This window comes from Poeciliopsis prolifica, unplaced genomic scaffold (genome assembly GCF_027474105.1).
Source record: "Poeciliopsis prolifica strain line A6 unplaced genomic scaffold, Auburn_PproV2 SCAFFOLD146, whole genome shotgun sequence".
Taxonomy (NCBI): Eukaryota; Metazoa; Chordata; class Actinopteri; order Cyprinodontiformes; family Poeciliidae; genus Poeciliopsis; species Poeciliopsis prolifica.
Window position 1 is genome coordinate 411,854 of NW_026562521.1, and position 12,976 is coordinate 424,829.

Below are 12,976 nucleotides of genomic sequence, written 5' to 3' on the forward strand. Positions count from 1 at the left end.
TCCTGCTGCTCAGTAACCTCTGAGCTGTGACAGCCGGGCTTTATAGGAGGAGGGAGAGGGCGGGGCGGAGCGCGCGCGCGCGCCCACACACACACACACACACACACACACACACACACACACACACACACACACACACACACACACACACACACGCCCACGGACACTCTGACTCTCCTCTGCGCTTGAACCATTAATCTCCAGCAGAGATCCGGAGCCAGAACCGAACCCAGAACCGAACCCGTTCAGAGAGAAACTCATCTGCAGCACAGAAAAGTTCTACAGTTTGCTGTTTTCTCTCAGAACTGTCTGCAGGTTGGATCGTCTCCAGCCGCTCGGGTCCAACTGTGAAAGTTTCTCCTTTACAAGTGACGTCATGAACCTGAACACGGACCGTCAGACGGTCAATGTTCACCTCCGAGCGGCGCGTTGGGCCCGATGCTCTTGACTGCAGCGCCCTCTATCGGCGGCAGACGGTTTTTCACAGCACAACTTTCAAACAAGCAGGATTTTTACAAACGTTCCTCTGAGAAATCCAGAACCGGTACCAGAAGCTCGGATCGACCCGACCCGTTTGAGTCCAATCAAAGTGATCTTTCTGGACTCTTAACCCTTTACGAGTTCTGGTCAGTGAAGTCCAGACGGGTTCGGTACCTTAAGAACTGTTTACTCAACTTTCTGCATCCACAAAACACCTGCTGAGGTCAGAGGTCAAGGTTGAGGTTATCTGAGCTCGTTGTGTAGATTGTATTGAGGCTCATCAGTCTGACAGTCGGCCATCATAAACTTTGTCTCTAGTCCCATCACAGATTTTCCTCCATCAGATTTTTGGCGCCGTTTCAACCAGTCGTTCCTGTGACTGAAAACTCCTCAAGGAGTCCCAGTCTTCCCAGTTTCCTCCCCAGGGTTTTGCTGTTGGCTGTTTGTCATCATCTTCTTCCACTTTGTGTCATATTCAGAAAGTTGATGTTGATTTTTTTCCACTATGCAGTTGAGACCCTGCACTCCAGTGCAGCAATCTATCAATGCACTTTCCACCTAGATACACACACACACACACACACACACACACACACACACACACACACACACACACACACACACATACACACACACACACACACACACACACACACACACACACACACACACACACACACACACACACACCTCTCCTCCCCCCCCACACACACACGCACACACATCCTATCGATAATGTGAAGCAGATCAATAAGTTGCCACTTATGGTTGAAACAGGAAACCTCCAGGTGTTTCTGTTAGCAGATGCTAATCAGTTTAGCATGCTGATGTTTCAACAGTCGCTCTGCTTTAACAGCAGGTCAGAATGATTCCCTGGAACCTAATGGAGCCTCCACCTTACTCCGCCCTGCTCTGTCCGCTACGCAACTTCTCAACATACTTTTCTCTGTGTGAGGTTTTTTAAAAATGTAAACTATTAAAATGATTAGTTCATCAGACAGAATCATCTTCCACAGTGCCAACTGTCGTCTCAAGACATTTTATAAAAAGTCATTTCAAGTCACTGACTCGTATATTACAGGTGATCCAGTCAACAGGGCATTAAGAAGTTTTTTATTTGAATTTATTAAAATAGTTTCTATGTGGGACTTTGGTTATGACCGCCAGGTGAAAGATCGTGTTTGACACTGCTCCTGACAAACATCCTGAAAATTCCCTTTTAAAACTTCCTGGACGCTACAGCAACCGTACCTAAGTTTGAGTTGGATGAAACTATGCCAGGTCCTGGAAGACTGAACAAAGATGACTCAAAGATAAAGACGCAATCCAAGTTGACGGACTACGGTCCACAAAACGTCGAGCTTAGCATAAACGTGACTAGCGAAAACGTTAGCGAGGCGCCGAGCAGCAGCAAGGGAATTGATAAAGGACTAGCAGCTAACAGCGGCGACATGACGACCTCACTCGGTGACACTGCAGATACACTTGGAGCAAAAGCGAGTTTAAAATCTGAGATTTCTGGAAGATTTGATGGTGTTATGACAGCCATAGAAACAGTGAGGAAAGAAGTGGGTGAATGTACAAAACGTTTGACGCAGCCAGAGGAGCGCTTGTCCACAATGGAAGACGAACAAATGTCGCTAACTAACAAAGTTAAGAGCTTGGAGGAAACGAACAAGCTAATGGAGGCAAAAATAGCTGACATAGAAACAAGATCTCGCCTTAACAATCTCAGTTTGGTGAATCTCCCAAAGGCGCAGAGGGCTCCGATGCCTGTGGATGTTTGGAAAACTGCTTACCAGAAGTGTTGGAGTTGCCTCCCTGAGAAACCCGCTGATTCTGGAAAGAGCCCATCGCATTGGCCCTAAGAGGAATGCAGAAGAACCCCAAGAACCATAATTTTGCGGTTCCTTAACTATATACAAAAGGACATGATCTTCAAAGCAAGCAAAGTAACAGATAAAACCAACAGGGGAGATTCTACAACGACGTAGCTACAGAGACACACAGTATGATGGAGTCCGCAAGCTGCTCCGTGAGCTCAGGCCGAGACGCAGCATCATCCCTCGATAGATGAAGGTTTTAGAGACACCTGGAAGCTGAAATGACAGAAGAAGAACTGGGTAGAGCTACTGACTGCATGAAGGCAGGGAGGAAGGCTGGGCCTGACAGGTTCCCTGTAGACTTTTATAAAGCATTTAAAAAACAACTTAGAGATGTTTCAGGAAGCATATTGTAACAGTGGCCTAACAAAATCTATGACAAATGCTTTGATCTTTGTGTTACCCGAACCAGGGAAAACCCAGCAATAAATGTGAGAACATGAGGCCAATAAGTTTGCTAAATGCTGACCTGAAAAATTCTGTAAATTATTAGCAATACGTTTACAAGACTCACTTCCTTCAGCGATACATAAAGATCAAAATGGCTTTGTTTGGGTCGGCACGGTCTACACAACGTGAGGAGACTTCTAAACATTATTCTTGATTTGGATGTTAAGTCAGGATCTGCATTTCTTTCCCTAGATGCTGAGAAGGCGTTTGACCGAGTCAAATGGACCCAATCTATTCAACATTTTAAACCGTTTTGGTTATGGAAATAATTTAGAAAATGGGTACACTTATTATATTTAAATTCTACTGCAGAAATATTAACAAATAAAAATGTGTCTAAGCCAATTGTTATCAAACGAGGATGTTGTCAAGGATGTACTTTATGCCCCTTGTTTTACATTAGCACTGTAAGGTCCCATCAATCTATAACAGGCATTACAATGACGCAAATACAAGACAAAATTTCACTGTATGCAGATGACATAATCCTGTTTATTTCAAACTTAAAAGAATCTATTCCAAGCTTGCTCAATTTAAGAAGGGAATATGGTCATATTTCAGGGTATATGATTTAGGAGTAATAAATCCTCATTGGGGCCTGCCTAGCAATGCATAAGGAGAGCAGTTACTGACTTGCAAAGCAAGTCAGTAACTGACTCCATGCATTGCATGGCAGGCACCTATTATTCTACACCCAATAGAATGCCTCTTATTATTATTATTATTGGGGCCTGCCCATAGCAATGCATAAGGAGAGCAGTGACTGACTTGCAAAGCAATCTACACCCAATAGAATGTCTCTTTATTTATTTATTTTTCTTCCGTGGGCTCGCACGGCTCGTACCGCTGCGAGCCCACCACAAAAGTGGTATCAAATTGTGCGGCTCGGCGCCGGGAGGGGTGCTATTACTTTTGGTGGGATTCGGAGTTACGATAAAAAAGTAAAAAGCGAAAAACCATCAAAAATTCTTGTCAGTTAGAAACTGCCCAAACTAGAGTGTAATCAACGATTCGTTAGAGTGTGGGAAGCAGTGAGATTCTGACCCCAAATAAATTTTGAAATCGCAGTCACGCCCACAAATATCGCCCTATCGGTATGAAACTCGGTCATGACATAGATATGCATGCCTGCTCCGGTAAAATGTTTTCAAAATTTTTCTAGGGCTTACGGTTTTCTGTCTAGGGGCTTCAGAGCAAAGTGATGCGACAGAATTTCGACTCGCTCAGCCAGGATCACTTCCATGTATTTCTGAAAAATGTCAGACCTCAGCGCACACCATTTTTATCTCGTCGCTGTTATTAATGTGAGTGATGTACAGATATGAATAGCGGGACTATAGGAGATGAAAGATAGCGCTCTCATACGCTTCAAACGGTTTCCGATACGTATCACGGTTTCTGAACGGGAAGGAGTTGTTCGGACCGCTTTTTTCAGTCAAAACTGACTGGGTGTCTCACAAAGATAGAATTCTTTCTGTCTCACACATGACAGTTGCAGAGGATTAATTACCATAGCAACGAAGCACAGCAGGGCCCAGCAGCTGATTAGAACTACAAAAACGCATCACTGTAGTTTTTACTGTTGCAGAGCTCTGAGGAAGGAGCTGGCCTTTAGAATTATAAATTAGAACTACAAATACGCATCACTGTAGTTTTTACTGTGGCAGAGCTCTGAGGAAGGAGCTGGCCTTTAGAATTATAAATTAGAACTACAAAAACGCATCACTGTAGTTTTTACTGTGGCAGAGCTCTGAGGAAGGAGCTGGCCTTTAGAATTATAAATTAGAACTACAAAAACGCATCACTGTAGTTTTTACTGTGGCAGAGCTCTGAGGAAGGTGTTGGCCTTTAGAACTACTTGTGTTTTGGCATTTTATAACTGATTTTAACCAACCATTGTTACATATGGGATTAGTTAATTAAGTTTAATTAATCTAATAAAATTAAGCTCAATGAAAATTTCAAAATAAAAGCCTTGACAATTTTTATATCAATTGCTGTTTGGAGCATTTTAGAACTTATTTAACACAATCACTGTTACTCATGTGAATAGATTGGACATTTAAACGAGGCTTACTGAAAATTTCAAAATAAAAGCCTTAATATTCCTTTCTGGCTCATGCCTATTTTAGTGAAAATGGCTGCTCAAACTGATAGATTCTGTCTCCACCTGTCTGACTCACAGCTGGCAGAGGATCCATTACCATAGCAACGGAGCACAGCAGGGCCAGTGGTTAGGACTACAAAAAACGCGTCACTGTAGTTTTTACTATGGCAGAGCTCTGAGGAAGGAGCTGGCCTTTAGAATTATAAATTAGAACTACAAAAACGCATCATTGTAGTTTTTACTGTGGCAGAGCTCTGAGGAAGGTGTTGGCCTTTAGAACTACTTGTGTTTTGGGCATTTTATAACTGATTTTATCCAACCATTGTTACACACAGGATTAGTGTGGTAATTTTAAATTAAGTTGAATTAAAATTTCAAAATAAAAGCCCTGACATTCTTTATATTATGGAATTGCTCTCTTGGGGATTATGTGACTTTTTTAACAAAACCACTGTTACACTTTGGATATTTTGGACAGTTAAAATGAAGCTTACTGAAAATGTCAAAATAAAAGCCTTAAGACTCTTTCTGGCTCATGCCTATTTTAGTGAAAATGGCTGCCTCAAACTTATAGAATTATGTCTCCCCCTGTCTGACTCACAGCCTGCAGAGGATGCATTACCATAGCAATGGAACACAGCAGGGCCAGATGATTAGGACTACAAAAACGCATCAATGTAGTTCTAACTATTGCAGAACTCAGAGGAAAAAGCTGGACTTTAGAACTGCTTGTGTTTTGGGCCTTCTATAACTCTTTTTAACCAACCATTGTTACACATGGAATTAGTGTGAAAATTTTAAATTAAGCTTTAAAAAATTTTCAAAATAAAAGCCTTGACAATTTTCCCATCAATTAAGTGCTCTTTTGACCATTTTATGTATAATTTTACCAAAAAATCGTTACACATGGGATTACATTGGCCATTTAAAATGAAGCTCACTGAAAATTTCAAAATAAAAGTCTTAAGATTCGTCTGTGGCTAATGCAGCGCCCCAGGCGCTGCAATGATATTAGCTTGCTTTATCTTTTCGTCTCAAGTTAGGACAAACATTAGCATTTCACTAGCATTTAAGATTATTAAGAATAAGATTATCCTGCATGATCTTTTTCTCTCAGGTTTTCTCTTAGCATTAGCCTTTTACCTTAGCCTTTTCCTTACTTATTACCCATGTTCAATAATCATGTGACTGTCCACGTGCTATTGATGACATTGCAGCTTTCTTTAGCATGGATGCTAATGTTTAGCATCAGAACGCTGGGTCCAAACCGACGGGCACACTTTGGCAGGCCCCGGTTAAATTTCTTCAGGAATTTTCTAGTTATTACTTGAAATGTCCCACAAATGAACTCAAAATTTATGTCATGACTTCAGCCTTTCTGCTCCACCTTCTGCGCTGATTGCTCATTGCTCTCACCTGCACTGTGCTGCTCCTATTTAGACAACTGATTTTCACCAGCTCAGTGCGAGATCGTCTGTTGCCCTTGTCACAGCTTTCAAGCCATTGTTTTATGTCTCAAGGAGTTTTCTGGTTTACTGATCCTGCCTGTTTTGACCTTAGATTCTGCCTTGACCTTCGGCTGCTTAAAGTTTCTGATGTCCTGTTGAAGAACCCTGCCTGTCGCCGACCCTGCCTCCTGCTTGCTGTTTTCTGGATTATCTGTGCTGTTGCTCTCCTGTGCTTGACCCTGGATCGTCTCTCTACTCCGTCTCTGGTTTGTGGACTTTGCCCCTGGGTCCGTTTGTTCCCCAAGCCCCCAACACTTTCTGTCGTCATTTCATCCTACTTCGTCCCACCCCCAGCTGGATTTCTGTCCCTCTGGATTCCTCCTCCCTTTTCTGCTCGTTTTTGTCCCTCCCCCCCTCAGTCCCATCTAAAATATTATTTTTGTCATTAAAACTTCTGATTTAACTTACTCCTGTGTTGGCTGCGTTTTGGGTTCTGGCCTAGTTTGCTTATCATTACAATTTAGGGTTGTTAAAGAATTCACATATTTAGGAAAAACATAATTTCAAATCTAGATATGATTGTGAAGAACAACTATGAACATTAAACAAAACTATCACTGAAAATATCAAGATGGATGCTTATCACTGATTGGCAGGATCGACACCTACAAAATGAATGTACTTCCAAAAATATGTTTTTCAGAATGTCCCCTTGCCGCCTCCTGTATACTGGTTTAATAATCTTATTGTGAGAGACACCGAATTTATTAGTTTATAAGATACCCACCAATTCTGTTTTGTTTATAAGTTCATTCATTGTTCATTGTAGTTTATTAATTTCTTCTGTACTTGGTTTTGTGTCTGACTTGTGAATTTATCTTTGGTAGTCATATTTACTTTATGTCAGTGAATGCGTCGCTGTGTGGTGTGTTCCAGAACATAATTTTCGCTCAGCAGTTACTGTTTTCCCCGTTCTGCTGGGTATCGTTAGGCCCGGTGTTGGCGGCGGACTTTTGTGTGGAGGCAAATAAAACCTTTTTTGTAATTAGTAAAGACAACTCCAGATGTCATCTGTGCTGGAGCCCAGCAACATTTTAAAGTTAATTGCTGAGTTTTATGGCAAAATAAACGGCCCAGTGTTAGAATGTTGTTCTTACATTTACCACACCAGGAGGGAGGCATTAGTTTAATGTAGAGTCCATTTCAATGGGTAGAAATGGACTCTACATCAGGAAATCCACCTTTACTGATCAAAACCATCAATTGAATGAGTTTTTTATGGCTCTGCGCTTTTACAGGATTTTTTAGCAGATGTTACGTCGGCCGCTTTTCTCCTGGGTGCAAAGGGCAACGTGAACCCGGGTTTAAAACGCCTCCGCGAGTTAAACCCGCAGGATGAGTTCAGTTTAATTCTTTGCAGTTTCCTGCTGCCTCCTGTTTAGAAATGCATGAACATTATGAACATAACATTAAAATCTCTCCAGTTTCTCTGGTCTGGAATTAAACGCCTCATTTCTACCAAAGGTTTGGAACGCACTACTGGTTATCTGCTGGTTATCTACTGGTCATCTGCTGGTTATCTGCTGGTCATCTGCTGGTTATCTACTGGTCATCTACTGGTCATCTGCTGGTTATCTGCTGGTCATCTGCTAGTCATCTACTGGTTATCTGCTGGTTATCTGCTGGTTATCTGCTAGTCATCTACTGGTTATCTGCTGGTTGTCTGCTAGTCATCTACTGGTTATCTGCTGGTTATCTGCTAGTCATCTACTGGTTATCTGCTGGTTATCTGCTGGTTATCTGCTGGTCATCTACTGGTTATCTACTGGTTATCTGCTGGTCATCTACTGGTCATCTGCTGGTCATCTCCTGGTCATCTCCTGGTCATCTACTGGTTATCTACTGGTTATCTGCTGGTTATCCCATTGAAATCATCCTGTTGTTTTTTTCTAAGCTGTTTCCTGGTCAACAAACAAACGGATCGGATTCATCGGGATGGAGCTGAGGATCCTGGACCAGAGAAACATCAGAACCAGGTCAGCAGAACAGAACTGGGCTGCTGGAGGTCCAGTTCGACTCACCTACTATTCGGGTTGGCCCGGGTTCATCAGCTCCAAAGCCTGCGGCGCTGTCTACCAGGACGTTTTACCTGGACTGCCTGAACACCTGATCAGAACCACGTCTGGTCTGCGGTTCATGTCTCTGAATTTAAATCGGCTTAAATTTGAAATTTTCAGACAAACTGGATCTGGTTTTTTATTACCTGGATGTCAGAACCAGACAGTGAGAGGATCTATGTAATGAGTACACTACAATACTGAGTTTCACTTTTTGAATTATTAAACTATAAAAATAAATGTACTTAATCAATCAAATAAAATTTTATTTGTATAGCACATTTCAGCAGCAAGGCATTTCAAAGTGTTTTACATCATAAACACAAAGTTATAGAATAAACAATACATTGTTACATATTATATTTCAAATCAAACTCTAATCAGCTGGTTTTTAGTTGAGATTTAAAGGAAGTCAGGGTTTCTGATGTTTTGCAGTTTTCTGGAAGTTTGTTCCAGATGTTTGGTGCATAGATGCTGAAAGCTGCTTCTCCTCTCTTGGTTCGGTTCTGGGGATGCAGAGCAGAACCAGAACCAGAACCCGAGAGTCTGGAAGGTTGATACAACACGCAGATCTTGATGTATTTGTGGTGCTAAACCGTTCAGTGATTTATAAACTAACAACAGTATTTTAAAATCTATTCTTTGAGCTACAAGGAGCCAGTGGAGGGACTTTAAAACTGCTGTTATGTCTCTATCTCCTGGTTTTAGTGAGAAACAGGAGCAGCAGCTTCTGGATCAGCTGCAGCTGGAGGATTGATTTGTTGGACAGGCCTGTGAAGACGCTGTTACAATAATCAATGCGACTAAAGATAAACACATGGATGAGTTTCTTAGAGTCTGGCTGAGACATTAGTCCTCTAATCCTGGAGATGTTCTTCAGGTGATAGAAGGCCGACTTTGTTACTGTCTTTATGTGGATCTGGAGGTTCAGGTCAGAGTCCAGGTCACTACTCCAGGTTATTCATTAAATAAAGATTTATTCAGTAAGTCAATTTTAATTTAAATTCATTTAGTCTATTGTTTCCACAGAGTCACATTCAGATTCCCTTTCAGGATAAATCTGTATGATAATTGAGTTTCGTTTGAAGAAATGAAATAAACGTAAACTCTAACTTATTGAGATGCAGCAATATGAAAATGCCCCTAAAGAAAATCCGGTGGCTCTTATGCTCCTGTGGTGGATTCAGTCTGATTGTATAAATATCAGATGATACTTTATTGATTCCTGAGAGGGGAAATGTTGTAGTCCCAATACAACAGAGATGTTGAAATCTTGCAACAACAACAATAATAATAATAAACATTATAACAGCTGTAACAGTGTATCACTCAGTATGTGGCTAAAAAATAGATTCAACTTTTAAAAACCCACAAATCTACAGAATTTATGTATTATGAAGGCATTATAAATACAATACATTTATGCATATTTATATCCTAGGTGTTTCATAAGGAAGCAGTTTCAGGAAGCCGATCAAATGAAGTCATACATGTCTGAACTCATCTGACCAACCTCACGTTACATAAACAAAACCAACAGAAAGGCCGCTTGCTATTGGTCCGTCCACATGTCACTCCCCAAGGAATTGCATCACTCTTGTAAATACTGAACTTTGATTGGCCAGAGCTCTTTACGCCGCCGCCTCCTAGCTCCTGATTGGCTGATTCCAAACATTGCCGAACATGGTAAAGGGAGATTTCGCAATCGGCTGCTGTCCATGGTTCCAACAAAAACAGTGAGAGCGGCCGGAGACGCGATAAAGTGTCCCTTTCTGCCCCATATCGATCAGGATAGTCTACAGGTCAACCCCGCGGTCTCCTGGTGAAGGTATGCTTTGACTTCTTGGCTTAGAAAAACAGATTTATCCTCGAAGAGCGATAGCAGCGGGTGCTAACAGGCTAACGGCTAGCTGGTTCGGTTAAAATCTGAGAAAATAACCCGTTTCGACCGGTTCGGGGTCTGAAACCGCGTGTAGCGGTGAGCAGGCGGAACTCTGAGCTCAAGGTTTCGGTAAATCAGGGAGAAACGAGCTGCTTTAATTGAACTCAAAGTTGTATCGGTTTCGGGAAATGATCAGTTTAATCGTCGTCGTTCGGCCCAGTTTCCGTTCCGTTTGGCTTCGTGTACTGATGTTGGGACTCGGTTTGGGTTTGAAAAGTGAGGTTTGTGCTGAGACCCGCATGACTCGGAGTTCCCCTCAGTGATGATGCAACAGCAGGCAACAGCCGCTGTTTCACCCGGAGCGAGTTCTGCTACACACAGAGCCGTTCCATGGCAACGCGCCGACCAATCACAACGCCGCGGCTGCTTCACAGCGGAGAGTGACGTCATCAGAATGACGGCGGTCATGGGAGGTTTATTAGACAGAAAAACATCCAGATATGATCATAAATTATGTTTGTTCAATATCATTCTACGAAACTTTATTCCTTCCTAAAGGAAATGAAATGACTCATCATTGGGTTTGATGGAAGGATCTCCAGGAGCAGTCAGTGTCGCAGCGAATCTGACGAGGGCTCTGTTGCTCAGTCTCAACACTCTGCTGCCATGGTTACGCAACATATCAAAAGTATGAGCAGAAATACATTCAGAACCAAAGGAGAAAATGATCCAAAACCCAACCGAACCAGGAGAGGTGCTCCAACATGCTGCCACCAGGGCGGCGCTGTTCTACAACTATAATATTATGGCTACTGTTGTGTCGTCCTACAGACCCGTCCGTGGTTCTGACCGTCGGCTCCGGGTCAGACTTGAGCTCCTGCAGGCAGCACATCCAAATGAGCCGGCCGCCACAGCCGAAATCATCACAGCAGAGCACAACGGCGTGAGCGTCATCCAGAGCCAGGCGCACGCCGTCGCAGCGTCCAACGCAGCGTCCCTCGCCGGACTGCAGCAGGTCCCAGCTCGTCCCCGCCGACCCGTCCGCCGCCGGAGGAAAGGCGGCGCCGCCCAGCAAGATGAAGAAGCCCAGCGTGGACAAGGACAGCGAGGAGTACGGCAGCGGCGCGAGCGCAACAACCTGGCGGTGAAGAAGAGCCGCATGCGCAGCAAGCAGAAGGCCATGGACACGCAGCAGCGCGTCAACGAGCTGAAGGAGGAGAACGAGCGGCTGGAGGCCAAGATCAAGCTGCTCAGCAAGGAGCTGAGCGTGCTCAAAGACCTCTTCCTGGAGCACGCCCACAACCTGGCCGACAACGGCAGCCGCCCGCCGACGCCGCCAGCCCCGCCCCTGCCCAGTGAGGGGCGGAGCCTCAGGGCCGCCGGGAAGCCGGCCCTCTCGTCCTTCTTCCATCCCCGTCGTCCCTGGCCCCGCCCCCTCAGTGATGTCACCGGGAGACGTCGGCCCCCGGGTCAGGAGAGACTTCCTGTGGCTGGACCCGGGCTGTGACCAGCCCAGAGGGAAACGGCGTTCGGTCGGACTCGATCATGTGACTTCTGTCTGTTTTTGTTATTATTACTCCACAGCTTTGCGTCATGTTCTGCTGGGTTCTACTGGGACCACTGAACAGAACCTCCAGAACCGCCCTGGCCAATCAGGATCCAGAACTCTTCCTGATCATTGCCACGATTGGTGGTATGTTTGTCTGAGCCGGTTCTGGTTCTGGTTCTGGAGGCATAGAATGGGTGAGGTGCAGAGCTTCTTCCGGAGGTCAACTGGTGTTTCTCCAGAACTTTGAGTTGACCCGGTTCTGACTCCACTCTGATCCAGACAGACTCGGTTCATGCAGGACTGGAGCAGGAAGTCCCGCCCCCTCCCGCGTGCTCCCACCTGCCCAGCCAGGTGTGTTGGTGTGCAGCGCGCCGGGCGGAACCGGGCGGAGCCGACGCTTCGACAGAACCGCAGCTTTAGGTAAATCCAGGTCGGCTCGTTAGCGGTCTGCTAACGGGCCGCCGCCCTGCGGGGAAGGGGTGGAGCCTCAAGGAGCCAGACGCCGTGATCACCTGAGGTCTGCGTCCACATCCCGGTCCGGTTCTGGTTCCGCTGGTTCAACCTTCCTGTGAAACCAGGTGGTCCGATGAGCCTCTTGGTTCTGGTTCTGTGAGCCGTCCTGCATCGTTTTCACCTTTCTATGGTCTTTTCTTGTTCTCTGCAGCGGCTGCTTGTTGCTACGGAGTGTTTGCATGAAAACGGGGGGGGGGGGGGGCGGGGGGGGGGGTCTGTCAATCAGCTGTTTATATCTGGATCGTTTATGTTGTAAATTAAATCCGAGTCTTAAAGTTCAGCCGAGTCTGAGTCTCTGTTCGACCATGAGCAGCTTTCTGTTTATATTATTAATGTTTGTTTGCTGCCAGAACATATTTTATCTCTTCAATTTCAACTTTTTTAAAAATTTATTTTAAGTCATGAACAAACTTTTATTTTGAAGGAGCCGCCAGGAAGCTGTGTAGATGCTTCTTCTGCATCATGAAGCTCCATTTCTGTTAGAACCCGGGTCCATCCAGGTTTTTATCAGGACCTGGGATTGACCTTGACCTCTAACCAAGCCGGG

The 12,976-nt window shown here is 44.4% G+C and overlaps 1 pseudogene; it reads left to right on the plus strand.

Annotated features, from left to right (window-relative positions):
• Window positions 1-11,263: 11,263 nt before the first annotated feature.
• On the plus strand, window positions 11,264-11,835 carry LOC129355793 (CCAAT/enhancer-binding protein gamma-like; annotated as a pseudogene).
• Window positions 11,836-12,976: the final 1,141 nt, after the last annotated feature.